The sequence below is a fragment of the Megascapheus bottae genome, chromosome 6 (genome assembly GCF_031878675.1).
Source record: "Megascapheus bottae isolate mThoBot1 chromosome 6, mThoBot2.hap1, whole genome shotgun sequence".
NCBI classification, from domain to species: Eukaryota; Metazoa; Chordata; class Mammalia; order Rodentia; family Geomyidae; genus Megascapheus; species Megascapheus bottae.
Genome location: NC_143514.1, coordinates 2,948,259 through 2,967,157, shown reverse-complemented (window position 1 = coordinate 2,967,157; position 18,899 = coordinate 2,948,259). Strand labels below are relative to the sequence as shown.

The 18,899-nt window shown below is 43.2% G+C and overlaps 1 long non-coding RNA gene across 1 annotated transcript; it reads left to right on the top strand.

Moving 5' to 3' along the window:
* Positions 1-388: 388 nt before the first annotated feature.
* Positions 389-6,804, top strand: LOC150061207 (uncharacterized). Its single transcript, XR_016535797.1, has 3 exons — positions 389-890; positions 3,016-3,099; positions 6,563-6,804. It is a non-coding gene; the product is annotated as an uncharacterized LOC150061207 (long non-coding RNA).
* Positions 6,805-18,899: the final 12,095 nt, after the last annotated feature.

Sequence of the window (18,899 nt, the reverse complement as noted above, 5' to 3'; positions counted from 1 at the left end):
CTCCAGGATAGTGAAACAAAAGCCATATAATGAATGATTGTTGTCCTTAATGTACTATGTTGTCTCTCATCTCCTTTGCTGTCCCTTGGTTATCTCATATTGGTATAGTATCTCACTTTGTTATCTGATAAATTGAATTTATTTGTATTTGGATATTTGAAATTTGATAGGGAAGGGGGGAAAACCAAGACGGGTGGGGGGTGTGGGGGGGGAGGGAAACGGGTACCAAGACATGTGAAAGGGTATCAATGTATGTGAATTAATGCACCTTCTATCTGGCAAATATCATGTAACCCTTTTACTAATTACAATAAAAAAATTAAATTAAATTAAAAAAAAAGAAATGGTGGAGGGAAAATGGCATCTGTTGTTTTTGTGCAGACACTGAGCAATGTCTTGGGAGAGTAGCTCCCCGAGTGGGCCTGGCTTGCGGTTTGCTGAAGGAGGGGCAGACAGAGAGCCAGCACCTGGAACAGAAGAGCGATGTGCCCACACACTTAGTATCTGGCTTCCAGATGGGTCCTAAGCACACATTTGTTTAAGAAATTCCTCCTTGCATCTCTTCATTTGCCACCTCCCTCCTTTCAGAGGAATGTAAAGATGGACTTTGTCTTCCTTCTCCATCTTTAACACCACCCTCTGTTTCCCTTCCCCAAACAGTGACTGGGAGAAGACAGGCCTTCCCTCAGCCTGGAACAAATGAGGAAACATAACCTAACCTGATCACTCAGCACCCTTCAGCCAAGATGTCTGGCTAGGTCTGCAGCATAAGGTAGAGACTGCTCCTTTGAGTCAGGACAATTCACATTCTCGAATCAGCCACTACTGTGAGCTCATCCAGGGCTGTCTGCCCAGCGAGCTGCATTCCCTAAACATTCTAGAAGGACACGGTGGGTCTGACCAGTTTGGGTAGGACAAAGGACTCGATTTGGGGGGGAAAAAGTCACTCCCTGACTTTGGGAGTGTGTCACTGTAGGCCTGGGCCTACAGGGGTGAGTGGAATCAATAACAGGTCAAGCAACAATGGTTTCCATGAACCGACATCTTCTCTTTGCCTCCTACTGGTCCCTGATAAAAAGAATAGAAGGGGCCGGGAGTTTGGCCTAGTGGTAGAGTGTTTGCCTAGCATGCATAAAAACCCAGCTTCGATTCCTTGGTACCACATACATAGAAAAAAAGCCAGCAGTGGTGCTGAGGCTCAAGTGGTAGAGCTCTAGCCTTGAGAAAGTCCAAGGACAGTGCTCAGGCCCTGAGCTCAGGCCCAGGACTGGCAAAAAAGAAAAAAAAAATAGAAGTTAAGTTGTCATGAGAAGAACCTGGAATATGAACTCATGTCCCTTACGTGCTCATGGAATGATGAGGGACAACAGGATGGATGCCTTCCTTTTCTCTCATATTATTAGAGACCGATTATAATAAATCCCTAGTGTTCCTCTACATAAAAGGAGAACATATTCTTGCCTTGTGCACGTCATGTTTGGTTCAACTACACTGGACAAATAAGAAAGAGCTGAGGCTCAAAGCATATCACATAGAGTGAAGATGGTTGAAATCCATCACACAGATGGATGCTCTTTTCTCTCTGCTGAAGGCCAGGAGCAACTTTGGAATGTTCCTTCAGCCTGAATGTTGGAAAGAAGGTGAGTCCTAGCTTGCCTGTTATGGATCCAGCATGAGACATGAGTTCTTGTGATGGTTGGTGAGGATTGGAGGTTATCTGTCACTACCACTAAGCACAGTCTGGACCCCTGATGCAGTGGTCACTCCAGAATGTTGCATCAAGCTCCAGGAGAACTTGGACATTCACAGACTTTGAAAGCCAGTCCCACAGAAATGGAGCTGTGGTGCAGTGCTAGAGGACCAGTCTCTAGGAAAACAAAACCAAAACTCCAAGCAAAAGCAGGAGGTACTGAGTTCAAACCTCAGTACTGGCGTTCACACACACACACACACACACACACACACACACACACACGGATTATCAAAGTATAATTATCATACAGAGAAATGCATATATTGTAAGACTTCAGGAGACTTTGACAAGCCCAGTGTACCCTTGGCTCTCCTGAGTACCAGATGAAGACGAGAAGTATCTCCTGTCCTGAGTCACTCTCATGACTCCTCCCATTTCATCATCATCATCATCACCATCATCATTATTATCAGTTGTGGGGCTTGGACCAGGGGCCTGGGCACTGTCCCTGAGCCTCCTTATGCTCAAGGCTAGAGCTCAACTACTTGAGCCACAGCACCACTTCCAGTTTTTGAGTAGTTAATTGGAGATAAGGGTCTCATGAGGGCTTTTCTGCCCAGGCTGGCTTCAAACCACACTCCTCAGATTCAGATTCTTGAGTAGCTAAGACTATAGACGTGAGCCACAGGCGCCCACCCCTTCTGGTCTCTTCTCCAAAGTACCCGGCATGCTGGTAGAATGTCAGTTGCAGAGTTGTGCCTATTTCTGAATCACAACTATATTGCAGTCATACTATTTCCATGTCTGGCTTCTTTTCAATCTTATATGTGCAGACATCGTATTATTTAAAGCAACTCATTCTCATGGCTAGAAAGTACTAAGTACCCCAATGTACATTAAATTTTTGTCCATTCATCATTTCTGACTTCATGACTTTACCGTGAAGTCAGCATCCACATCCCAACCCCAACTGCCTGACAAGTGGTAAAATCCACTTGGATTCAACCCACCCTCCTCCCCTGCCAAGCATTAACTGGTTTACAAGTTAATTTGTATCTCTCCTTTCTCTAGTTCTGTTTCTCCTCTGTGTTTTTCCTGTGTCTCCATCTTTGGTTTTTCTAGCTTTCCCTTCTCTCTGTCTCCCTTCTCTTTCTCACTTTTCTCTCTGTTACTCTGTCTTCCTCCTCCTCCTCTTTCTCTGGTCTTTTCTCTGACTCTCTCCCTCCACCTTTTCCTCTCCCTCCCCCCCTCTTTCATTAAGTGGTGGCCAGCCTTATGTGAAGCCCTTCAAAGTCTTACTCATTCCTTCATGATTTTTTCAGGTAACAGCCTACGTAATCATCATAGCAACCAGGCAACCATCAGAATCTCCTTTTATTTCCAGAGGAGAAAACACTTCCCCCAGGGTGAGTGTGGTAGAGCCTGCATAGCTACTCTCACAGGATCGCTGCAGACACAGATTTGAGCACTAACAAGGGGCCCCTGCCCACAGCCCCTTGCACGGGGGCAAGGTGAAAGGTTGGGTAGCAGCTCTCAAATCAATCTGGGAAAGCAGTCCGCCCTTTGCCAGTTCTCTGGTCTAATTGACATCCCGTGGTGAAGCCTTTATTTTGAAACAAGACTCCACAGCCATCACTGGCTAAGGAAGACAAAAAAATAATGTCGTTAACTCTGTTTGTTTTGCTTGGGATAAAGTGTTCTGAACTCATAACAAATGTCCTCTTGTTAGCAAATGGAAAAGCATAATTAAAACGACTTTTTCACCACTTTTAACGAGCTCTCGATTTCCTCCCCGCCTCACTTTCTCATTTTTTTTTAATGAGATGCCAATTTCCTCCTACCCTGGCACTGGCAGATACTTGAAGCCATAAAACAGACAGCTTTGATTTTCATCCTACTGTGAAGTTTGGGTTGGGGGGTGGAGATTAATTTCTTCTTCGTCTGTCACCCAGGCACTCTTCTCATGCTCAATGGCCTGTTAATCTTGAAAAATTAACAAGGTGTCTCAAGCCAAAGAAAATGAGAGGGAAGAGGCAAAGAGAAAGGAGAAAAGGGGCTGGTGGAGAAGGCAGGGTTTGGACTTGGGGCAGAAGGAAAACACTACTCCTTTCCTCCTTTCTGCTACTGCACCTTTGGAAACAGCCCCACAGTCCACTGCCTCTTGCCTTCCATTGCCCATCAGCACAGTCCCGTGAGTCCACACTGGAAGGCTCTTTGGGTCTGGCTCTCGGGAACAGGGACCGGGATGGGGAACCAGGAGTAACCAGAAAGTTCTAGAAGATACCTGGTTGGTGAAGGGAAGAGGAGGAAGGCTTATCTAAAAGCTGTGGAGAAAGGCAATCTTAGCAGATGTGGGAAGCCAGCGACTCATTTATGCAAGATAGATCTTCAAAGAACTTTCGTAGGTCTATAAGAAGTTCACAAGTCTTAGTGACCTGGGAAGAATGAGAACAGGAAGCAGACACTTCATACCTGAGGATGCCACTGGGCTCCTGAGCTGTATTGAGGAACTGGCCAAGGCAGAGCTGGAGGTGAGAGGAAGAGGGACTGTGAGCTAAGTTGATAGCAAGGCAGAGGGGGTAGACTGTGAGAATGACTGAGATGGTACACTTTCCGTTGAAACTATAGGATGACCATACTTTACCCATAAAGATTATGTCCCACGACTAAAATAGTGACCCAAGACTAAGAGTACAGTGGGGCTAGATGCTGGTGGCTCACACCTGTAATTCTAGTCACCCAGAAGGCTGAGATCTGAGGATCTTGGTTCAAAGCCAGCCTGGGTAGCAACGTTAGTGAGATTCTTATCTCCAGTAAACTAGCAAAAAGCTGAAATGTGGCCCAAGTAGTAGAGCACTAGTGAGTGTCAAATATAAAACTAAGGGAGAACGTGAAGATCTGAGTTCAAGCTCCAGTACTAGGACCCAAAAGGAAGGAAAGAAGGAGAAAGGGAAGGAGGGAGGGAGGGAAATCACTCAAAGGATTAAGTTAATTTCTCCTTATTTATCTAACTACTGCTGTTGTGTACACAATACATTTTTCCTTCTAAATATGCTTTGCTTGCATTTTCTGTCACTTCTCTTGAAGAGACATTGTCTTACCAGCCATAAATAATTTCTTAATCTTACTTTAGGTTTTGTTTAATTTTATCTATGAGTCTTTTATAGAAAGGGGGAGGAGACTATTTTAAATTATCTTTAAGTGGTTCTAAGTGTTTTTAAATCCAACATGTCTGATTTATATCCTTTAATACATTTTTCTTTTCAACTGTTTTTAGTTTTATTCCGTTATCCTCTTAGTTTAAGTTGTAGACGAGTTGCATACGTTTACATTTTTCTAATATATGTATTAATATTAATATGATTAATCTTCTACTAATTATTGCATTAACTTTATTCCAAAAAATGTTAGGCATTGTTACCATTTCTTTTTAGGATAACTCACTTTCTATGTCATGTAATCTATGTCCCTTAAAAGCTTTTTACTTTCTGATGTTTCTTTTTAACATGGATTGCTCACTTACAAGTTGAATGGAGTATGAGACTGATATAGTGGTACCTGATCGTAGAAACTCTTGAGACTTGCTTTATAAATTGGAATATAGTCAGTTTTGAAAGTATTTTCATATGTGTTCTTAGGGAGCATTGACATATATCCAAATCCAAATCTGTTCATCTAGGAGTGTGAATAACAAAGTTGAGGCTCATGATTTTAAGATTCAGTTTTTAAAAAATATAATTTTATTGTTATTATCAAGGTGTTGGATTGAAGGATATTCCATTTAAAAAAAAATAATGACACCAACAAATGTGGTCCTTAGAAGCAAGCACCCCTCTAGAGTGGGGGGTCAAAGTACCAAGGTGACATTGATGTCTGATCACTGTGCACCATCAATTCTTATCTTTTTTTCCTAAAAGAAGATTTCTCTTATAATTCCATATGCCCTTTGTTCCAGTAACCCTTTAGTATATCTCAATCTTGATGACAGCAATTTGTATATTCCATCAGCACCCATGTCTTACAGGCTGCTGTTTTCGTCTGAAATTTGTCAAGTTCAAGAGTCAGTAAACTATTCTATTCTCACTGGCCTCCATCTTTCCTCCCAGCTCCCTTCCCTCTTCAGTCTGGAATAACTTTCACTTAACGATTAGTGACTTTATTAAATCTGTCAACTCTGGTCAGAATGACATCAGTCTCAGGGGCATTCCACAGACTGACCTGAGAGAAAGCCAGCTAGCCAAAGAGATTGGAGGCTGGAGGCAAGGGGAAGGGGTCTGGGGTGGGGGGGCAGGGGAGGGTGCAGAGAAGGGCACAGAAGATGGGATGGAGATAGGGGTGAAGGCAAGGAGGGCTCTGGGAAAGGGCATTTCTCACTCATTCTAGTCTTTTTAGAATGTGGATAGAGCTTTGAACTCAACATAATTTAGAGCTACAATTCAATGAAGAAAGTGGATGTATTCATTAGAAGGGGATCCTGTGTTTTATTTTCTTACTTTTCATGTGTGTGCTAGAACTAGGCCTGGAACTCAGGCCAGGTTGCTGTTCCTTAGCTTTTTTGCTCTAGGCTGATGTTCTACCACTTGGGCCACACCTCCTCTTTTAGTTCTTTACTTGTTAATTGGTGATAAGAGCCTCACCTGGGCTGGTTTTGAAGCTGGAACCTCAGATCTCAGCCTCCTGAGTACCTAGGATTATAGGCATGAGCCATCAACACCTAGATATTTCCTTTCTTTTTGTTTGCATGTAGTTCGTTCATTGATTAGAAATTTTTCAGTTTTACATTTGATTTCATCTCTGCATGTTCTGGAATGGTCTTTCCCTACCATGCAATTTCAGAATACCTTCTTCTATTTTCTTTTTTGAACACAGACATGAAGAGGAAACTTTCCTTGTGCTGCAAAGAAATCCAGGCAGACGTTCTTCTGTAGGATGGAATGCCAGGCCCAGCTCTCTCTTTCCTCCCTGACACACCCTCCCCCTCACCACATGTTCTGAAGGGCCAGCTGGAATTCCATGCCCACTGTGGGGGAGAATGTGAAGAAAATGGAGAGAAAAAAATCTGCATTTGGCAAGTTAAACAGATGAACAATTGAGGCCTTTGGAGGAGAGGGACTGAGTGCTGTCTATTGGGGCTTTGAAATAACCCTTCACAAGTTTTCATTTTTAAAGCAGTCATGCACCCACTTCAAATCCATGTTCAAGTCATTTTATTCTGGATGATAGAGAGGTACTTTTTAAAAAAAAAGTATAATAGAATAGGTTTACAGTAGTCGAAAAGTAATGTAAAGACGGTAAATGTTTTTTTTATTTTATTGTTGGGATAATGTATAAAGGGGTTACAGTTGTATTCGTCAAGTAGTAGATGCATTACTTCTCACACATTGATAACCCTTCTCATGTTTTTGTCCCCGTTTCCCTCCCTCCACCCACTCCCAATCATCTTGTTTTCCCTTCTTCCCTTCCCTATTTCAAATAAATAAACATTTCTTCAAGAGAAAATTAATATAGGCATAAATGAAGGATTCTTTTGTCTTTTAAGAAGGCAAGAAATTAAAAACTAACTAAATTACTTTGGTTTTTAATTGAGAGACTTTCCTGCTAGCTGAGAAAGAAGAATATGAGCAGATCCTGAGACCATTATCTCAGAACTAAACATGGACTGAGACAACGAAGTACTTTTACTGTGGAGGCATCTTGAACTTGAGTCCACTAAAAATCCCTAAAATAGCGAGGTGCCAGTGACTTGCACCTGTAATTCTAGCTACTCAGGGGGCTGAGATCTGCAGATGAAGGTTTCAAAGCCTGCGTGGTTAACAGTGATATGACGCAGGTGGTAGGGCACCAGCCTTGAGCAAAGAAGCCAAGGCGAGAATGGGAGGCCCTGAGTTCAAGCCCCAGTAATGGCACAGAACAACAAAAGAAGGATTGTTGGCTAGTAAAATGTGAGAATGGTTAAAGAGGGAAGGCAAGATTGAAAAGAAGAAGCCATCCTGCCAGAGTGCAGCCCAGCAGTGCAGGAAGACCAGGTGTTGCTTTGTAAAGAAAGAGCCAGGCCTTTGTTGCACATGTTCCGATACTGGCAACCCTAAAGAAATGGAACCTCTGTTTGAATGCCGAGAAGACTTTAAAGGAGTGAAGAGAGGCCGGAACCAGTCTGTTGGCCATACTTCTAGGAGTTTTCTGGGACTTGAACTCACGGTTTGTAGTCTCACTCAGCTTTCTTGCACAGGGCTGAATGCTAACACTTGAGTTAATCTAGCCTTTTGCAGGTTAATTGGAAATGGAATCTAACACACATCTCTGCCCAGGCAGGCTTTGCATTAGATCCTCTAGATTTCAGCCTCCCGGGTAGTTAGGATTGTTAGTAGTTAGGATTCCTTAAACATTTTTTAACTGACAAAAAGGTTTTATACTTATGTACAATGTGCCTTGACATGTACAGATTGTTCAGTGGCTAAATCGAGCTGAACAGCACACGTTACAGCACATACTGTCTGACATTTTATTCCGTGACATCATCTCGCTTAGCAACTTTTGAGTACACAATACTTTGTTATTAACTACGGTCAGCATGATGTACACTCTGCCTCTTAAGCTTATTCCCATGTCCAACTCAAATTGTATGCGCTTCCCCAACTGTTCCAGCCTCTCAGAACCATCATGCTATGGTCCCCATCTGGGCTCAACTCGTTCTTTAGATTCCACACACAGTATCTATTCTTTTTGATCCTTAGGACGGAAAAGACTGAGTTGGTTCTGCTGAATTGGCAGAGCTTGATCTTGTCCTATTGGGAGTATAATTGTGGGTGCCATTTTGCTTTCAGGTGGTTGACTGTTGGTTTTATTTTAAGGCATTGTCCATCCTGAGGTTTCATGGGTGTCTGTTGGTGGCTGTGTGGAAACAGAGAGGTCTTCTTTAGGTGTGCATGTGTGCTTGTTTTAAGACTTGAATTCAAGGCCTGGGCACTGTCCCTTAGCGTTTCACCCAAAGCTAATCCTCTACCATGTGAGGCTACATCTTACTTATGGCTTTTTTTTATTATTGGAGATTAATTAATGAATTGAAGATTGCAGGTTTGAGCCATCAGTGCCTGGCTAAGAATGCCTTTTCCTGCCCCCCTCTCTTAATAAGTTTCTATTTGGAAGGAAAGTAAGAAGGGGGAGAGGGATGGAGGGAGGCAGGCTATGTGACAAGGACAATTTGCTATAGAAAGGACATAGTTCACAGACCTGTAAGGAGCCAGGCTGCTTCATATTTAGAAAAAGTAATTAGGTAAATGTTTATCCTCCACATAACAGTTTCATCTGTGGGTGAACCCAAGCTGTCTCCTTGGGGGCAGCAGCGAGGCTCAGCCATGGCTCAGGGCCCAGACACTGGGCAGGGGCCCTTCCTGTGGGGGTATGAGCCACATTCCCCTGTTATTGTGACAGCTCAGGACCCACAGGCGGCCCGGCAATGTGCAGACGGCATAATTCAGCACAAAGGTTGCCAACAATTTTTGGCCTGAATATTTTGACTGGTTTTCATTTACCACAATTTCATTTTTTTTCCTCCCAGGATAGTTCCTGCTTTAATAAAGAAAAATTAGGCAATCTTTACTCAACTTGGCCAATGAGAGGGTGGGTGACAGTGGTTCAGGAGAATAATTACAGAGCCTATTATCCCCATTAAAAAAAACTATTGGCAATTCTTTCCGCGTAGTTCAAGAGAGAAGAACTCTCTGTCTTCAAGATGTGATAGCTGTTCACGCTCTTCCTCAAGCTACAAAGGCAGCTGCAAATACATCTTGAGTATACCGAGGCCCCAGCTAGGGTGCCATCTCTATCCCGCTGCCCATAGTTCCTACCACAGTCTCCCATGGGGTCTGCACATACCAGGAAAAATGCCCACGCAGTCAAGTACTCAAATCTTCCATCGATCAATGTATGCCACGGCCTTCCTTGAAGAAACCCTGGAGCTGACGTGGTGGCTACAATTCCCGCCCCCTTCCTTCTGCCAGAAAGTCTGTACCAATGTCTCAAAAAGAGCAAGACACACAGAGGGATGAATCCAGGCTTCACAGAGTCCTCCCAGGCCAAAAATGTGGCCACTGTCTGCTTGCCATGGGCCTTCCAAGAACAGGGACAAGTCCGATGTGACAGGTCTGTGGTGTGAGGAGCACATGGAGCTTGCAGAATGCACCCCCGCCTCTCATTTTGTTCTTCAAGACCCTAGCTAGAAATCTGGGCCCTGCTTCTGGTCCACATCTAGAAACCTAAGTGTCCCCACCACTGAGACAGCATTGGGTGGTCCTCTCACAAATTGTAAGACACTGCATACAATCTTTCAGCCCCTGTCTCGGGTGATTCAGAAGACTAAGTTTTGACCAGATTCTGGGATACAAAAGAAATCAACCACAGGTTTCTGAAGTTTGGGGCCACATTATCAGTAGACTCAATAACTCTACTGCATATTTAATGTGATTAATGTACTCAGTAATGGTGTTATGGAGTTCCACTGCCAATCCAACACTAGGAGACACTCAGAAGGAGGGAAAGAGGAAGAGGTGTAGGGGAAAAATAGGAATGGAAGGGAGAGGGAGAGGAAGAAGGGAGAGGAGGGAGGCAGAGAAGGAAGAGAGGAAGAAAATGGAGGGAAAGAGGAGGGAGGAAAGGGGGAGGGAAAGAAGAGAGCAAAGAAGAAGGAAAGAGAGAAAGAGGAGGAGGGAAGGAAGGAAGGAAAGAAGGGAGGGAGAAAGAGAGGGGAAGAAAAGGAAAGGGAAATAGAATGGAAGGAGGAAAGAAGGAAGGGGAGAGAAGGAAAGAGGAGAGCAAGAGCAGAATGAAGCAGGGAAAATAATAGGAGGGAACTTTAGGCAAATAAGTTGGCATAAGATTAAAAATCAACTACTGTTCCACTATGGCTGTAATCAGTGTCAAAAAATAGTAGTGAAAGTCGGGCGCAGTGGCTCACACCTATAATCCTAGCTACTCAGGAGGCTGAGATCTGAGGATCGCAGTTCAAGGCCAGCACTAAAGACAGTGAGACACTTATCTCCAATTGACCACCAGAAAACCGCAAGTGGGGCTGTGGCTCAAGTGGTAGAGCACTAGCCTTGAGCTGAAGAGCTCCGGGACAGTGCCAAGGCCCAGAGTTCAAGTCCCACAACTGACAAAGAAAAAAATAGTAGTGAAGGAAACTTTCCCAATGAGCAAAACTGAACTCTACAATCAGTGATCACCTCGTATGAAAGGTGTGGCCTTTTGTCTTTTCAGGGACATCTGAGCAGTGACAAAATGTTTTGCCATTTAATGGCTAAAATTGATATACAAATTCAATGCAATCCCCATCAAAATCCCAAAGACATTCTTTACTGAAATAGAAGATACAATCCACAGGTTCATATGGAATAACAAAAGACCTAGAATAGCCAAAACAATTCTAGGCAAAAAGAGAAATGCTGGTGGTATTACAATACCAGACTTCAAACTCTACTATAGAGCCATAATAACAAAAACAGCATGGTATTGGCACAAAAACAAACCAGAAGATCGATGGAACAGAATAGAAGACCCAGAAATAGAACCCACATACCTATAATCAACTTGTATTTGACAAAGGAGCCAAAGATATACAATTATTGGTGCTGGCAAAACTAGGCAGCCACATGCAGAAAAATAAAAATTGACGCTAGCCTTTAGCCATGCACAAGCATTAATTCAAAGTGGATCAAAGGCCTCAACGTCAGACTGGAAACCGTGAAACTGTACATGATAGAGTAGGAGAGACACTGGAACTCATAGATACAGGTAAAAGATTCCTGAACAGAATCCCAGGGTCACAACAGATTAGAGAGAGACTTGATAAATGGGACTACCTAAAAATAAGTTTCTGCACAGATAAAAGCATAGCCACAAAAGTAGAGAGACAGCCAACCAACTGGGGAAAGATATTTACCAATAATACATCTGAGAAATGCTTAAAATCCAGTATCTACAGGGAACTCAAGAAACTAATCCCCCCTCAAACCCAACAAACCATTCATTAAATGGGCAAGGGAACTAAAGACATATCAGAAGAAGAGATTAAAATGGCAGAAAAGCATATGAGAAAATGCTCATCATCCATTGTCATAAAGGAAATGCAAATAAAAACAACCCTAGGATACCACCTTACCCCAACAAGAATGGCCAAGATTTTGAACTCAGACAATGACAGATGCTGGCGGGGTTGTGGAGAAAAAGGAACCCTACTACACTGCTGGTGGGATTGTAAACTAGTTCAGCCACTCTGGAAAGCAGTGTGGAAGTTTCTTAAAGAACTGAACATTGACCTTCCCTACAATCCCGCCATACCACTTCTGGGCATCTAACCTGAACATCATAACACAAGATATGATAAGGACACCTGCTCAGCCATGTTCATCTCTGCACTATTCACAAGAGCCAGGCGATGGAAACAATCCAGATGCCCTACTGCAGATGAATGGACACAGAAAATTTGGTATAAATATATATATATATACACACACACATACAATGGAATTCTACATAGCCAACAGACAAGATAAAACAATGGCATTTCAGGGAAGTGAATGAATCATGTTGAGTGAGACAAGTCAAGACCAAAGGAACAAAAGGCACATGGTATCCTTAATATGTGGCTATTAGATCCAAACAGTACAAGAGTGAGGACTCAAAAGTTGCATACCCAATGCTATGCACATGGTATTAGAAATATAAACACAACTACATAGTGATAAAAACCTATGACTCTATAGACATAATGTTTTATTACATAGATTATTATGTATCTATGACATACAAACCCTCAGTCTAATTTTGATTATGTTCTAATATCTAAATGCCAGTGATTGTATATAGAGAGTCCTTTCTTGAATACCTGTTTGTTAAACATGTCATTTGAGATACGATATAAAAATCAATCTTAATAAATTCTTTAATAAAATATATATAAAGGTATAACATTCCATTTGAAAAATTTCCTTGACAAACCAAAAAAAAAAATGTTGTACTAGTTGATCCAGAGTCCAGAAGAAGCAAGACTGAAAAGGCAAGAGAGTGAGGTGGTGTGTCAAAGGCACGTGGCCACAGGAAGCAGAGTGGGAGACTCTGGGGTGGTCACCTGGCCACCTGTGAGCTTGCAGGGCAGGGGACAGGGCCATGCATGCTCTCAAGGAGCCTTGGCTGAGCTCAGCTGCCTTGTTGATTCAGGGCACACAGTTGCAGAGGGGTTAGGGCAGGCAGACTCCCCCAAATCACATGGGGAGATTTCGGTCCCCTTTCCCAAGGCAGCTGCACCAGATCCAACTCCCACAGGGCTTTTTAATTGTTTTTCAGTTCGTTCCCAACTCTCACCTTCCCCTCGCCTGCTGCCATCTCTATTGGGCTGCTTTAGGGGCAAAGTCGGTCAGCTTTCTTGCTTGACTATCTTTCCAAATTGTTGTTTTTAGCTTCTTCAATAACGCGATTGGGGTGAAAGAAAGTTCATAGAGAAAAAAGAATGTCAGAGCACGTTCAGAAAACACAGGAATCTGGGAAGGCTACAAGGGTGGGTGAGGGTACAGGCTGAAAGAAGAGAGAAATATATGGAACTCCAGGAATTTTTTCATTTTATGCGTGGTTCAAACTCAAGTCATTGCCTGATTTCTTTGAAACAAATGAGGCTCAGTTTCCCAAACTCAGTCTCCACAGCCACAGGAATAACAAGTAAATCACCCAGATCTGGCCTTCTGATACCTCAGGGATCTCAATGCTCAACCCCTGGGCTACATTCAGAACTGTGTGCAACAAACACTAAGGAAGGTGAGAGGCCCCATGGAATTCCCTAGCCTGAGATTTCCCAGCAGGTCCAGAACATATCCTTAAAAAAAAGGAAGTATTCCCATGGTGGGAAGCTGATATTTGTCAGATTATTTTGTTTGTTTTGCTAAGTAGAGCCATGGCTGTTGTATAAAATTAAATATCTCAGTTCCCCCCCACACCATACACACCGCCACCCTTTTTTTTCTCTCTTTCCCCTTTCTTGTCTTGGTGTATGGGTTTTTAAGGCAGGGTGTAGGCTTTCACTGTTGTCGCTGGTGTGTCGATCACATTCCTCCTGGTTATAAAGCCATTAGCATTCCACCCGAAAATAGATAAATTTTGAAATGAAAGGTAATTTAACAGGGCTGATATCCTAGAAACCCTGGCCCAGCACACAGTGAGGCCTCTCCCATCTGGCCAGGCTAGCAGCTGACACCCACTCCTGGGGCTTCCACACCTGTCAATCACAGCACCCCACCGGCAGTACCAGCAGCAGCCCTTTGGCTCACACAAACTCTAGACTGGCAGACAAGTAACGGCCTGGGCTGCGGTCCATACTCCTAAAACCCATGACATTCCAGGAGATAGCAATGAATCAATGCATGTCACCCCTCTAAGCAACTCTGCTCCACCCTAAGTCCCGCGCCCCAGAGGGTCCAAAAATACTTTGCAAATTGATACCTTGCCCAAGCTGTACATAAGCCTCTTTCTTCATTGGCCCCCGGAATCAGGGCATGGTGCTTTGTGGGGTGCAGCTCACCAGCTGTTCTGAAGTCCCACCAGGATACCAAGCACCTCAGCTGGGGACAGGAAGCCACAGCAAATGGCATGTCCAATGTAAAGGACAGAGGGCAGACTCAGGAGGTAGAATTCACTGGAAAATGGCCAAGACACCTGGTTCACATGCTTCCCTCCTCTCCCCAGAATCCTGTGCCCACCCGCAGCCCCAGGCTAAGCATTGTGGGGCCCCAGGCAGCAAGTTATACACTTCCACATTAACTCTAAAAAATGGGAGGGGGGTTGGAAAAGTGAAACGATGTCGAAGCTAAGTATGTCTCATTCCACACCTGCTCTACTCAGCTCACATTGCCTTAGCATGAGTAGAATCTCCCGACAAGCAGCAGGGATGTGGGAATGGCCGGGGCAGTTACATGTGTATCTAAAGACATATCTATTATGTCTGGAGTCACAGCCGAAAGGCGGATTCCTGGCTATGACACTGACTTTGAAGACTTTCTTGTGAGGCACTAGGTTCACTAGAGCAATCATTTCTCCAAAGGCAATGAGAGAAGTCTAACGATGGTTTGCTTGAGGAATCAGTGAACTAGAGGAGAGAGGAAGGGAGGGGAGGGGAGCGGATTGGAGGGGAGACTGGGGAGGGGAGAAGAGGACATGTCTTCATTTCTCAGACATGTATCACTCATGCGCTAGCACTTATGCTCCCACTGTCCTTAATGTCCAACAAGACCCCCAGAACACCCTGAAATACATATTCAATGACTGCATTCAAAATCTTGTTATAACCCAGCGTCTACAACACTGCCTCCAGACACTTCACAGCTGGTGAGCTGCACCCCGCAAAGCACCATGCTCCGATTCCTGGGGCCAATGAAGCAAGAGGCTTATGTACACGTCACACACATCAGGATGTGCTACCGGGCAGTGTCTGATGGTCCCTTTCTTCATCCTGCCTCGTTTGTCTAGATGCCCATTTGGGCATCACACACATAGTGAGTTGCCCCTGGTTCCCTGGCAATGCCTTCTCTCTTCACCACATCTGGGAGGCTCTTCTGCCAGAATGGATGCCTCCCTTTTTACATCCACATTCAATCCATCTTCATAAATGGCTCCCATGTACAAACTTCTTAGGCTGCTTTAAGGGCTATCACATCCATCAGGCATTTTATGGATTTAAGCACAATAATTACCATTGATGTTGTACATTATTTCCATTTTCTTGTCATATATATATATATATATATATTGCCAATATTGCCAGTCCTGGGCTTGAGCTCAGGGCCTGAGCACTGTCCTTGGATTTTCTCAAGGCTAGAGCTCTACCACTTGAGCCTCAGCACCACTTCTGGATTTCTTTTTCTATGTATGTGGCACCAAGGAATCGAACCTGGGTCTTCATGCTTGCTAGGCAAGCATTCTACCACTAGGCCCCTTAAATTATCTTTTAAGAAGTTATACAAGAGAGTTTCAATTCAACATGTCAGTTTAGTGGATCACTGTCCACTGTCCCCTCCCATCCTCTTCCCATCAACCTCCTTATTTATTTTTCTTCCAGAAGCTACCAGAATGACATAGACCTCACAGAATCTGAACCTGTCCACAAGGCAACTCGCTTGGTGTTGGGCACATAGGACATATGTGATTCATGTGAAGTGTTAAATAAAGCAATCAAATTAAATACTACATTTTATTAGAGAAGAGAACTCAGGATAGCCCAGCAAAGCAGCCATGGGTCTTAGAAGTAGTGGAAAATGAATTTGAGTCAGGGCTCTGCCACTCCCTAGCAATGTGGTTTTGAGATTTGCTAATGTTCATTGTACAAGTATAATCATACTTAGCTTATAAAAACACTCAACAATATCCTTCTAATTTTGACTAACAAAAATGTAAATGACTTAATAAATGTTAAAGTTCATTTACACTGAAAAGGAGAACTGGATACTTAAATACTTGATGTGACACGGTTACAGTTAAAAGAGCAGGCTTAAGTTTTATGACATCATATTTTTAATTAAAATGACAAATTTATTTTAGCTTGGTTGTATCTATCCTAGTAGGATTATGATTTCTCATGGTGAATAGTAAGGATTGACCTTTCCATGCCATGGAAACTTAATAAGCCTTAGCTAAAAATTATGATAAACTTGGACACAAATAGGATTGTGGGGGTAAGTAAAATACCCCAAATCATAAAGACTTGTTTTAGTCACTCTGAAAGTCCTAACTGGATGGTTGTATGTAGTAATTATATTGGTTTGGTTACTATTCATTGTATCTGTTCATCTTCATATGGGGACTAATATGCCAGTGAATTATTTCTTCAAGTTATTGCCACTAACTTGCCCAGTGTGTGTGGAACTGATGATATACAACCATCAAACTTCACCAAATAAGTACAGCAACCCTTCTGATCACATCTAATTAATTGCGAATCATAATGTGTGCTGAAACATTGATATCCCTCATGCCTGCCACTTCAACCCAGGGTACCTTAAGTTATTTTCTTTACTGGCCTCTGTAGAAATGGATTGAGCTGTCAGTGGCTCATGCCTGCCATCCTAAGCGATCCAGAGACGGAGATCTGAACATTACAAGTTGAAGCCAGCCTAGGCAGAAAAGTCTGTGGGTCTTTTATCTTCATTCAATAACAACAAAAAAAACAGAAGTGGAGCTGTGTTCAAGTGAAGCTGTGTTCAAGTGACAGAAGGCCAATCTTGAGTGAAAGAGCCAGCAGAGTACATGTTTCTGAGTCCAGAGCCCCAGTATAAGTAGGCGTTCGCGCGCTCTCTCTCTCTCTCTCTCTCTCTCTCTCTCTCTCTCTCTCTCTCTCTCTCTCTCTCTCTCTCTCTCTCTCTCTTCCTCCCTCCCTCCCTCCCTCCTTCTCTCCCTCCCTCCCTCAAAAATCTATTGGAATTCACAGCATGCATATGATCTTTATATACTCCCCTCTTGTGCTTAGTAATTTATTCCACACACTTTGCCCCTCCATTCCTCACGACTTCTAGTGCACACAAACAAAGACTATCTCATTCTGGAACATGAGAAACCTTTAAATTACTGAAGACTCTAACTATAACAGCTATCTATGTTGTAATGAGAAAATGAGCCACTGGGGAGCTGGTATTAATTAGTCCCTTTCCAGGTTCTCAATGTATATTTCCATTCTGTCCCTAGGTGGGAGGTAGGGGAAGAAAGGAAGGAATCAGAACCATCACTGGCATGATACAATGTCCTAACTGGAAGATGGTGCCAGGTCTCAAAGCCTTCTCATGATGTCTTTTTCTCTTGGCTCCAGCTCTACTCACCAGATCATGTTGATGTTGATATTCTGCCTTTGTTGTAGCCTCCATCAGAGGCCAGCAAAGGGAACAACATGGAAACTTCTTTAAGACTTTGTTCCAAAGGTAGAATTTCCCTCTTCATGCAGTCTATGATCAATAGACTCGATAAGTTAGTCATTGTAAGTGCACCCCATTTTGATTCACTGGTACACAGCATGGCCACTTAAGACTTCAAAGATACAAGAACCCATGCGTGTCTGCTATCGTTTTTCACATCTTAAAATAAATGAGAAAATTACACAAAACAGTTGTGAATGTTTGAGGTGTCACAGCCCAATGGGATGCAGTAAATTAGCACAAAATCCTGGAAACACAGTCCTGCTCCATTGAGAGAAATGCAAAATCCATTCTTTTTTGTCAATGTTTTTGCCAGTCCCAGGGCTTAAACTCAGGGCTTGAGCATTGTCCTTGGGCTTTCTCAAGGCTAGTGGTCTGCCTCTTGAGCCATGGTACCACTTCTAGCCTTTACTATGTATGTGGTACTATGGAATTGAACCCGAGTCTTTGTGCATGCTAGGCAAGCACTCTACTCTTCCATAAAACTCTACTCTTGAGAAAGAAGTAGTTGTGAAGGCATAAACCTTCTTATGTGGGTCCATTGTGCCAAATCAATACAACCCAGAAAAAAGATGGAACTGATTTTAAAATATATTTACTATATCAAAGAAATGTTCTGCTCCTGAGAAAACATCATTCCAAAAATATTTTAGATCACACACACACACACACACACACACACTCAGGACACCCTAGTTCAGTGACCAAGATCCCATAGCCAGGTGTGTGTTGAAAAGTTATGAATCAGAAAAAAATTGGAAGAGAAGCAGAAGAGAAAACCCTGATCTTAAATGATGGAGACAAAGTAATTCTTAATTTAAATGTCTATGTACAACAGGCAGGTTGGTTGTGTTGACCACAAGATCTGGAGAAGTAAATCAGCACAACAGTGCATGTGCTCTGACACAAACAAAAGGTGTATTTCTCACACAGCAGTTTTCAGAGGACCCCAGCTGTAAGCTAAGTAAAGTCACTCAGGCAAATCCTGGCTCTGGGCCTGTGTCCAAGATTCGTCGCTAGTTAAGCATGTGAGAGATCCCACTAAATCCCATTCAATGTGCTCAGACAGTTGAAATGGAAGAGACAAGGAGATGGGAAGCAGGCAGTAGTAGGCAAGGTGCAGTGAAAGAGAGGAGAGAGAGAGAGAGAGAGAGAGAGAGAGAGAGAGAGAGAGAGAGAGAGAGAGAGAGAGAGAGAGAGAGAATATGAATGAATAGAGAAGGTACAAAGGTAAGGCCCAACCATGTGAGAACTCCAGGAGAAAG